Source organism: Oryctolagus cuniculus, chromosome 13 (assembly GCF_051225735.1).
Source record: "Oryctolagus cuniculus isolate XC-2025 breed Fujian yellow rabbit chromosome 13, ASM5122573v1, whole genome shotgun sequence".
NCBI lineage: Eukaryota > Metazoa > Chordata > Mammalia > Lagomorpha > Leporidae > Oryctolagus > Oryctolagus cuniculus.
In genome coordinates, this window is record NC_142879.1 from 82,364,279 (window position 1) to 82,376,513 (window position 12,235).

At 39.4% G+C, this 12,235-nt stretch overlaps 1 pseudogene; it reads left to right on the forward strand.

Moving 5' to 3' along the window:
• The first annotated feature begins 10,896 nt into the window (after positions 1 to 10,896).
• Positions 10,897 to 10,964, forward strand: LOC138845098 (U6 spliceosomal RNA; annotated as a pseudogene).
• The last annotated feature ends 1,271 nt before the right edge of the window (positions 10,965 to 12,235 follow it).

Genomic DNA, 12,235 nt, shown 5'->3' on the forward strand with positions numbered 1-12,235 from the left:
TGTTCCCGGATTCATCCACCCCTCCAGCTGACTGCCTGTGGAATTCTGACTGAATTAACCTGAAAATCGCAGTGAAACTCAGTTTGGAGGCAATTAATATCTGTCACCTCAGCCAAAGGGTTCCATTTTATTTTCATAAACACAAAAACTCACCTTGGTCATGTTACCTGTAGATTTCTAAGCTTCAAACGCCTATTTGTTGTGTTTTTTATTTCATAATGGCTACTCTGCCCAAAGTCTTGTTTGTGGTGCATCAGAATACAAAATTTGGGAAGGTAGATGGCAAAGCCAACTCAGACCCTGAAAACATTTGGGAAATTGCCACACAAGAAACCACAAATCGGCTGAGGCACTCAAAACAATGACAGCAAGCCAGAAGTGGAGCAAGCCAACAGCTGTGCCCTGATTGAAAAAGAACCATCCTCTTGTGCCCTGAACTCAATATGCCAGCCTCAAAACCAAAGCTCACATCAGAAAATTCATAACAAACCATGAAAAAAAGAAAAATGGGAAAAAAGCCAAGAAATGCAGGAGTTCTTAGTGATATTGGGCTTGATTTAGTGGCAAGGAAACAGGCTGTTCTGAGATTCATCCACCCCTCCATCTGACTGCCTGTGGAATTCTGACTGAATTAACCTGAAAATCGCAGTGAAACTCAGTTTGGAGGCAATTAATATCTGTCACCTCAGCCAAATTGTTCCATTTTATTTTCCAAAACACAAGAAATCACCTTGGTCATGTTACCTGTAGATTTCTAAGCTTCAAACGCGTATTTGTTGTGTTTTTTATTTCATAATGGCTACTCTGTCCAAACTCTTGTTTGTATTGCGTCAGAATACAAAATTTGGGAAGGAAGAAGGCAACGCCAACACAGACTCAGAAAACATTTAGGAAATTGCCACACAAGAAACCACAAATCAGCCGAGGCACCCAAAACCATGACAGCAAGCCAGAATTGGAGCAAGCCAACAGCTGTACCCTGTTTGAAAAAGACCATTCCTCCAGTGCCCTGAACTCCATATTGCAGCCTCAAAACCAAAGCTCAAATCAGAAAATTCATTACAAACCATGATAAATAAAGGAAATGTGAAAAAGCCAAGGAAATGCAAGACTCCTTTGTGATATTTGGCAGGATTTAGACACAAGGAAACTGGCTCTTTCCAGATTCATCCCCCCCTTCCACAGACTGACTTTGGAATTCTGATTGAATTCACCTCAAAATCGCACTCACACTCAATATGGAGAGAATTAGAATCTGTCACCTCAGCAGAAGCGTTCCATGTTTTTTTTAAAAACACAGAAAATCATCTTGGTTATGTTGCCTATAGATTTCTAATCCTGAAACGGCAATTTGCTGTGTTTTTTTTTTTTCTTTCATAATGGCTACTCTGTCCAAAGTCTTGCTTGTATTGCATCAGAATACAAAATTTGGGAATAAGGAGCAAAACCAACTCAGACCCAGAAATCATTTTAGAAATTGCTGCTCAAGAAACCAAAAGTCAGCTGAAGCACCCAAAACAATGAGAGCAAGCCAGAATTGGAGCATGCCAACAGCTGTGCCCTGATTGAAAAAGAACCATCCTCTTGTGCCCTGAACTCAATATGCCAGCCTCAAAACCAAAGCTCACATCAGAAAATTCATTACAAACCATGATAAATAAGAAAAAAGAGAAAAAAGCCAAAAAAATACAAGAATCCATAATGATATTGGGCTTGATGTACTTGCAAGGAAACCAGCTGTTCCCGGATTCATCCACCCCTCCAGCTGACTGCCTGTGGAATTCTGACTGAATTAACCTGACAATCGCAGTGAAACTCAGTTTGGAGGCAATTAATATCTGTCACCTCTGCCAAAGTGTTCCACTGTATTTTCCAAAACACAAAAACTCACCTTGGTCATGTTACCTATAGATTTCTAAGCTTCAAACGCCTATTTGTTGTGTTTTTTATTTCATAATGGCTACTCTGTCCAAACTCTTCTTTGCATTGCATCAGAATACAAAATTGGGAAGGAAGAAGGCAAAGCCAACTCAGACCTAGAAAACATTTAGGAAATTGCCACACAAGAAACCACAAATCAGCTGAGGCACCCAAAAAAATGACAGTAAGCCAGAATTGGAGCATGCCAACAGCTGTGCCCTGATTGAAAAAGAACCTTCCTCTTGTGCCCTGAACTCAATATGCCAGCCTCAAAACCAAAGCTCACATCAGAAAATTCATTACAAACCATGATGAATAAGAAAAAAAGAGAAAAAAGCCAAAAAAATACAAGAATCCATAATGATACTGGGCTTGATTTACTTGCAAGGAAACCAGCTGTTCCCAGATTCATCCACCCCTCCAGCTGACTGCCTGTGGAAATCTGACTGAATTAACCTGAAAATCGCAGTGAAACTCAAGAAACCAAATTTCAGCTGAGGCACCCAAAACAATGACAGCAAGCCAGATTTGGAGCAAGCCAACAGCTGTGCCCTGTTTGAAAAAGACCATTCCTCCGGTGCCCTGAACTGTATATTGCAGCCTCAAAACCAAAGCTCACATCAGAAAATTCATTACAAACCCTGATAAATAAGGGAAATGTGAAAAAGCCAAAGAAATGCAAGAGTCCTTTGTGATATTTGGCTGGATTTAGACACAAGGAAACTGGCTGTTTCCAGATTCATCCCCCCCCCCTTCCACAGACTGACTTTGGAATTCTGATTGAATTCACCTCAAAATCGCTCTCACACTCAATTTGGAGGGAATTAGAATCTGTCCCCTCAGCAGAAGCTTTCCATGCCATTTTCCAAAACACAGAAACTCATCTTGGTCGTGTTGCCTATAGATTTCTAATCCTGAAAGGGCAATTTGCTGTGTTTTTTTTTTTTCCTTTCATAATGGCTACTCTGTCCAAAATCTTGCTTGTATTGCATCAGAATACAAAATTTGGGAATAAGAAGGCAAAACCGACTCAGACCCAGAAAACATTTAGGAAATTGCTGCTCAAGAAACCACAAATCAGCTGAGGCACCCAAAACAATGACAGCAAGCCAGAATTGGAGCACGCCAACAGCTGTGCCCTGATTGAAAAAGAAGCTTTCTCTTGTGCCCTGAACTCAATATGCCAGCCTCAAAACCAAAGCTCACATCAGAAAATTCATTACAAACCATGATAAATAAGAAAAAAGAGAAAAAAGCCAAAAAAAATACAAGAATCCATAATGATATAGGGCTTGATTTAGTCGCTAGGAAACCGGCTGTTCCCGGATTCATCCACCCCTCCAGCTGACTGCCTGTGGAATTCTGACTGAATTAACCTGAAAATCACAGTGAAACTCAGTTTGGAGGCAATTAATATCTGTCACCTCTGCCAAAGTGTTCCACTGTATTTTCCAAAACACAAAAACTCACCTCAGTCATGTTACCGACAGATTTATAAGCTTCAAATGCCTATTTGCTCTGTTTTTTATTTCATAATGGCTACTCTGTCCAAACTCTTCTTTGCATTGCATCAGAATACAAAATTGGGAAGTAAGAAGGAAAAACCAACTCAGACCCAGAAAACATTTAGGAAATTGCCACACAAGAAACCACAAATCAGCTGAGGCACCCAAAACCATGACAGCAAGCCAGAATTTGAGCAAGCCAACAGCTGTGCCCTGATTGAAAAAGAACCTTCCTCTTGTGCCCTGAACTCAATATGCCAGCCTCAAAACCAAAGCTCACATCAGAAAATTCATTACAAACCATGATAAATAAGAAAAAAGAGAAAAAAGCCAAAGAAATGCAAGAATCCATAATGATATTGGGCTTGATTTAGTTGCAAGGAAACTGGCTGTTCCGAGATTCATCCACCCCTCCATGTGACTGCCTGTGGAAATCTGACTGAATTAACCTGAAAATCGCAGTGAAACTCAAGAAACCAAATTTCAGCTGAGGCACCCAAAACAATGACAGCAAGCCAGAATTGGAGCAAGCCAACAGCTGTGCCCTGTTTGAAAAAGACCATTCCTCCGGTGCCCTGAACTGCATATTGCAGCCACAAAACCAAAGCTCAAATCAGAAAATTCATTACAAACCATGATAAATAAGGGAAATGTGAAAAAGCCAAAGAAATGCAAGAGTCCTTTTTGATATTTGGCTGGATTTAGACACAAGGAAACTGGCTGGTACCAGATTCATCCCCCCCCCTTCCACAGACTGACTTTGGAATTCTGATTGAATTCACCTCAAAATCGCTCTCACACTCAATTTGGAGGGAATTAGAATCTGTCCCCTCAGCAGAAGCTTTCCATGCCATTTTCCAAAACACAGAAACTCATCTTGGTCGTGTTGCCTATAGATTTCTAATCCTGAAAGGGCAATTTGCTGTGTTTTTTTTTTTTCTTTCATAATGGCTACTCTGTCCAAAATCTTGCTTGTATTGCATCAGAATACAAAATTTGGGAATAAGAAGGCAAAACCGACTGAGACCCAGAAATCATTTAGGAAATTGCCACTCAAGAAACCAAAAGTTACTGAGGCACCCAAAGCAATGACCAAAGCCAGAATTGGAGCACGCCAACAGCTGTGCCATGTTTCAAAAAGACCATTCCTCCGGTGCCCTGAACTCTATATTGCAGCCTCTAAACCAAAGCTCACATCAGAAAATTCATTACAAACCATGAAAAAAAGAAAAATGAGAAAAAAGCCAAAGAAATGCAAGAGTCCTTTGTGATATTTGGCTGGATTTAGACACAAGGAAACCAGCTGTTTCCGGATTCATCCACCCCTGCTAGCTGACTGGCTGTGGAATTCTGATTGAATTCACCTGAAAATCGCACTCACTCTCGATTTGGAGGAAATTAATATCTGCCCCTCAGTGGAAGGGTTCTATGTCATTTTCCAAAACCCAAAAACTCATCTTGGTCATGTTGCCTATGATTTCTAATCATCAAAACCCAGTATGTTCTGTTTTTCAATTTCATAATGGATCCTCGTTCTAAACCCTTGTTTGTATTGCATCAGAATACACAATTTGAAAAGGAAAAAGGCAAAACCAACTCAGACCAACAAAACATTTAGGAAAAAGTTGCTCAAAACGAAAAATTGGCTGAGGCACCCAAAGCAATGATAGAAAGCCAGAATTGGAGAGAGCCAACAGCTGTGCCCTAATTGAAAAAGACCATTCCTCTGGTTCGCTGAACTCCTTAAGCCAGCCTCAAAACCACAACCCACATCAGAAAATTTATTACAAACCATGATAAATAAGAAAATGTGAAAAATGCAAAAAAGAAAAAGAAATGTAAGAGTCCTTTGTGATATGGCGCTTGTTTTAGTACAAGGAAACCAGCTGTTTCTGGATTCATCCACCCCTCCCAGCTGACTGACTCTGGAATTCTGATTGTATTCACCTGAAAAGAGAGAACATTTATAAGTATATTGGGACTATGGAAACTGTCATTTACAAATCACATGTTAGACTGAATCATAGACCAAATATAGGGAAGAAATCCTATGCATGTAAACTTTGTGGGAAGTCATTCAGTATTAAATTCTGCCATACCCTCCATCACAGCACTCATATTGTGGAAAACCCTCATGTGTGTAATTATTGTGTGGAAACCACTCACCAGAAGTCAGATCTCATTAGATATCAGAGAATTCACACAGGGTTGAAATCTTACAAATGTAATGACTGTGGGAAGTTCTTTGGCCAGAAGAAACACCTCATAAATCATCAGAGAATTCACACAGGTGAGAAACCTTATGAATGCAATGACTGTGGAAAATCCTTTGGCCAGAAGGCAAACCTCATAAATCATCAGAGAATTCACAGAGGGGAGAAACCTTATGAATGCAATCATTGTGGAAAAGCCTTTGCTGAGAAATCAAAGCTCACAAAGCATCAGACAATTTGTACTGGGGGAAACCTTATGAGTGCAATGACTGTGGAAAAACCTTTGCTGAGAAGTCAAACCTCAGAAAGTATCAGGGCCTTCACACCATGGAGAAAGCTTATAAATGAAATGACTGTGGAAAAGCCTTTGGTCCCATCCTTGCATACCAAGGATAAATCCCACTTGGTCTGGGTGGATGATCTTTCTGATGCATTGTTGGATTCAATTGGCCAGAATTCTGTTGCAGATCTTTGCATGTATGTTCATCAGGGAAGTTGGTCTATAATTACTTTCTTTGTTGCACTTTTTTCAGGTTTAGGAATGAAGGTGATGTTGGCTTCATAGAAAGAATTTGGGAGAATCGCCTCTCTCTCAATTGTTTTGAATAACTTGAGAAGAATTGCAGTTAGTGCTTTAAATGTCTGTTAGAATTCAGCAGTGAAGCCTTCCAGTTTTGGGGTTTTCTTGCTAGTGATGGTCTTTATTACTGGTATCATTTCCATCTGGTTATGTGTGTGTTTACGTTTTCTATATCTTTGTTGCTCAATTTAGGTAGGTTTTATGGATGGAAGGATGGTGGAAAGCCTCTTTGCTGTACTTCATAACTCATAAGATATCAGAGTATCCACACAGGGAATTTTCTACTTGACCTTTTTGTGCAAGTTATATCTCATGAAATATTAGAGAATTCACCAAGGGGAGAAATGCATGAATATAATACATGTGAATAGCCTTTGTGGTGCAAATCAGACCTCATCAAACATAAAAGAATTCTCATGGGGAGCAATTTTATGAATGTAATGACTCAGAGCCTTTTACCATAATTCAGCCCTCATTGTACATCATCAAATTCATATAGGGAAAAACTCCTTTGAAAGTAAAATCCCTTTAATTAGAAGCCATACCTCATACGACAACAGGGAATTCACGTGGGAGAGAAACCTTATGGGTGTAATGAGTGTTGGAAAGCTCTGCCCAAATCTCTCCTTATATCAGAATGCACAACATATATATCTAATGAATGAAATAAATGTGAGAAAGTCATTTCACATAGGTAATGCCTCATAATCCATCATGGAATTTGAACAAGGGAGAGACCTTAACAATATAATGAATGTGGAAGAGCTTTTCTCCAAAATTCATGTAAGTATTGTGACAAAACCTTTTGCTGGAAATCACATCCTATCCAACAGAGACTCATGTAAAGGAGAAAGCTTATAAATATTATTAGAGTCAGAAGTCAATGGTACATCAGAGAATTGACACAGGTGGTTTCTTAGGCGTATACTGATTGTGCAAAAACATTTTCTTTATTTCAGGCTTGTATAGATACAGAATTCACAAAAGGTGGTACTCTTTGCATGCTGTAAATACGATAAAACCTTTAGCCAGAAATTAGACGTCAACAGACTTCAGAGAATTCATAAGGAACAAAAGTCTATGCAATGAATTTGGAAAATGTATTTCTGCTATAAATCAGTCTTCAATTCCCATGAATAGACTCACAAATGAGAAAACATGCATGCATAGAAAAGTTTTGTACCATAAATTATCTCTAGATGGTAAACTAATATATCACACAAAAGAAAAATCATGAGTGTAATGGAATTGGGAATCACTTTGCTATAAGGCAGATTTCCAGAAAGCTTAGCAAGATTACAGAAAAGTCTCTGAAAATGTAACATGTCTGAAAGATTTGTTGGCATCACAAACTGGAGGATAGCTCAAGTGCATGTGTTTTTGTGCCTGGCATCCAAATTGATATCTCTTTTTCTTTGATGAATTCCATGTTTATTTACTTAGCAGATTTAGAGACAAAGGATTCCTGTCCATTGATTTACTACTATATGCCCACAATTGCCATGGTAAGGTCTATGGCAAAAACTGAGTGCTGGGGGCTGTGAATCTGATTCATCACTGATAACATTGAAGACATTGGTTCCTGGTTCTTATGCTGCTATGCATGGAAATGTTTCTCTAATTTCATTTTCAAATAGTTCATTGTTAATATAAAGAAATGCTTCTAATTTTTAAAATTTCATTGAAATAATTTGTGCTTAATGTGTCCTAGTCATGCATTATTACAGGGTGTAGTGCAATATTTGCACACATTTATGCAGTAAAAAGTGATCAAGCTAAGCAACTACAGTTTTATTAAGTTTTTAAAGAGTTATTTATTTGAAAGACAGAGTTACAGAGAGAAGTAGCAGCAGAGAGAGAGAGAGGTCTTCCTCTGCTGGTTCACTCCCCAGATGGCCACAATGGCCGGAGCTCTGCCAATCTGATGCCAGGAACCAGGAGCTTCTTCCAGATCTCCCACTTGGGTGCAGGGACCCAAGGACTTGGGCCATCTTCTACTGCTTTCCCAGGCCATAGCAGAGAGTTGGATCAGAAGAGGAGCAGCCAGGACTAGAACTGGTACCCACATGGGATGCTGGTGCTTCAGGCCAGGGTGTTAGCCCACTGTGCCACAATGCTGGCCCCCAAGCAACTACAGTTTCTAATTCTTCTCCATGATTTGAGACTACCAGCTCCTCTCCTTCAGTTCTTTACACAGAACCTAATATGGTTGAATGTAGTCATCTCATTATATTATGGAACACCAGAAGTTCTTTCTGCCTCTTTGATTTTTGATACCTATTATCCAATCCCCCTCTATCCCTAGCTGCTTCCCTTCTCAGCCTCTAGTAATCACAGTTCTGTGTTCAGATCCATTATTTTCTCTCACTTCCACATGTTACAAGGACCAGGTGACATTTGTGTTCCTGCTTCTGGCTTATTTCAATTAATTTAATAGTTGCCCTGTCCATTGTTTTTCACTGATGGACAGCTAGATTGGTTTCAAATCCTGGCTGCAGTGAACTGTGTTATAGTGGCTGTGTTATGGGAAAATTGCTGTATCTTTGATATGCTCTCCTCCTTTCCTTCTAATAAAATTTCCTTATTCTATATAGCCAAGAGCAAGATAACTCTCACATGGTAGGTCAATTTTTATCTTAGTTTAATTTTTGTTATTTATTTGAAAGAGTTACAATAGAGGTAGAGACACAGAGAGGTCCTCCATTAGCTGGTTCACTCTACAGATGACTACAAAGGCCAGAGTTATGCCATTCTGAAACCTGGAGACAGGAGCTTCCTCTGGGTCTCCCACATGGGTGCATGGGCCCAAGGACTTGGGCCATCTTCTACTGCTATCCCAGGAGATAGCAGAGAGCTGTATTGGAAGAAGAGCAGCTGGAACTAGAACTGGCACCCAAATGGGATGCTGGCCCTTCAGGCCAGGGCTTTAACTCACTGCACAATAGTGCCGGCCCCAATTTTTATCCTTTTTAAGGAATGACCATACTGTTCTGCATAACATCTGTACTAACTTGTGTTTTCACCCACCGTATATGACGCTTTTCTTTTCCCATGTGCTCTCTAGCATTTGTTATTTTTTATCAGTTTGGCATAAAAATGATATAGTATTGTTCATGTTTTTGTGTATTTTGAAATCAGTTAATTTGTTTATTAAATCTTTATTATTTGAAAGGTGGATTTAGAGAGAGAGGGAAAGACATAGATAGCTTTCATCTGCTGGCTCACACCCCAGAGAGTTTCAACAGTTGAGCCTGGGGCATGCTGGAGTCAGGAGCTTCATCCAAGTCTCCCACATGAGTGACAAGGACCCAAGTCCTTCGTCCATCTTCTGCTGGTTTCCCAGGTGTTTAGCAGTGAGCTAAATTGGAAGTGGAGATTCCTAAACTCAAAGTGGAACTCAGATGTTATGCTGGCCTCACAGATTGCAGCTTTCCCCACTTGGCCACAATGCCAGCCCCTCTATCAATTTAATTCCTCAAAAATAGCTCAGTAATGTTGGCATCTATCTCATTTTGTTTTTCTCTGTTATTATTCAACTTATTGATGTCTTATTTTTGTTCACATTATTCCTCTCAATTGCTCTACCTGAGGTGAGTAGGGCTGCTGTGTTGCTTAAATGAAGTGTATGCTTTAGATTACTCATTTAATGAGTGCATGTCATTCACATAGCACTTCACTGAAGTTCTACTATGTCCCAAATCCTCTTCTAGGCACAGAATTTAGACCATTTTTCTCTTAGGCCCAGATCTTGCCTTTAACATACTACTTGGAATTTAGTAGCTCATGAAATCTGCAGACTGCATAAATGAATGAATATCTTAAGGGCTGTGCTTTTGTGGAGGAACTTCATAGGAGACTGAAGGAATAAAATAAATCAAAAGTATCCACAGTATATAGAATGTATACTATTTTACAAGTCACAGAGAAGAGGAAGAAGAAGGAAAGTAGTAAGACTAGAAAGTTTGTAGCAAGACTAACAGGCGCTGGTCAAGAACTTAATAAGCACATTAGGAAAGCAGTAAGGTTTCTTTTTTTTTTTGAGGAAAAGTTTTTATTTCTAGTGATGAAATTGGCTACAGAACATTATGAAAGTTTAAAATTACAAAGAGAAATTGTCTATAATTAATAGATTCAAAATTTGACAATCAGTGAATATCATTATTAGTCATTACCAACAACAGTTATTGATTTGAAAGGCAGAGTGACAGGAAGAGGGAACCACTGTTTCACTCCCCAGACACTTGCAATAGCCAAAGCTTGACCAAGCCAAAACCAGGAACTGGGAATTCATTCTGGATGTCCCATTTGGGTGCAGGGGCCCAAGCACTTCTGCCATCCTCTGTCTCCTCCCAGGGTGCACACTAGCAGAAACTTGCCTCAAAGCAGAGAAGCTACCACTCAAGCCAGGCATTTGTATATGGGATGTGGGTGTGTGGTGGTGATAGCAAGCCCTCATAGATAAAAAAAAAAGAAGACAAAGTTATTTCTATGCCAAGGAAATTACTCTGTAGTCTTTCTCTTATAAACTACGTATTGCTGAACCTAGATAACTTTTCCTTTATTTAACAATGACATGAAAATGTCAGTTGAGTTGGCTTTCCTGAAGACCTTGTTTCTTGAATATTAGTGGCTAGCTGAGATAAATTCTTTTCATCTCTTTCTCGCTTCGGCAGCACATGTGCTCGCTTCGGCAGCACATATACTAAAATTGGAACGATACAGAGAAGATTAGCATGCCCCTGCGCAGTAAGGTTTCTTTACCTCCCTGTAGACTCTGCTCTCCAGAGGTGAACAGGGTCATCTAAACCCACTTGCTGCACACACAAACACCTGAGTGTTGTATTCTCCCACAGGTGTTGGAGACTGATATGGTGTTCTGATTTATATTTACATAATGGCTAGTGACATCGGGCATATTCACATGTTTTGACCATTTACATTTCTTCTGAGAAATGTCTATTCAGATGTTTCTTCACTGTATTTTTTGGAGTTTTTCCAATTCATGTAAATGTTCTGGAAATCTGTAAACATTCAGAGTTTTAATTTTTCCTGCCATCTGTTCATTGTATCTACACTCTGATGTTTACTTTGTTGTGAAGAAGTATCTTAGTTGGATATACTCAAATGTCTCTGTTTTTATTTTTGTGACTATTGCTATTGGAATCTTACCCAAAAGCTATTGTGTGTTGACAATATTTAGAGTTCCCCTATGTTTACTTGGGTTTGGGTCTTATGATTACATTTTAATTCACTGTGAGTTCACTTTCACATAGTGTAAGAGATGTTGGAGTCTCTTTTCAGGCTTCTACATATGGATAATCAAGTTCCTCTGCACCACTTGTGAAAGAGATTCTTCTTTCTCCAGTTCATTTTAGTTCCTTTGTTAAATATGAGTTGCTGGTAGAAATTTGAGTTTATTTCTATGCTACCAAGTCTTTTCCATTGAACTATGTGTCTGTTATTATATCAGTGCTAACACTTCTTCTTTTTTTTTTTGCAGTTTATTTATTTGAAAGGCAGAGTTACAGAGAGGTAGAGGCAGAGAGAGAGAGAGGTCTTCCATCCACTGGTTTACTCCCCAAATGGCCACAATGGCCGGAGCTCTGTTGATCTGAATCCAAGTGTCAGGAGCTTCTTCCAGGTCTCTATGCAGGTGCAGGGGCCCAAAGACTTTGGCCATTTTCTACTTTTTTCTCAGGCTATACCAGAGAGGGGTATAAGAAGTGGAGCAGCTGGGAAACATACTGGCACCCATATGAGATGCCGGCACTGCAGACGGTGACTTTACCTGCTTTGTCATAGTGCTGACCCCTGTAATATGTCTTAAAATATGGTGTGATGTCTCCAGCTTTTTTTTGCTTTATAATATTGCTTTAGATGTTAAGCATCTCTCATGTTTCTATGTGAATTTTAGCATCATTTTTTCTAGCTCTGAGAACATCGTTGGTATGTTGATTGGGATTGCATTGAATTTGCAAATTGCTTTTGGTAATATGGATATTTTGGTATTATTCTTC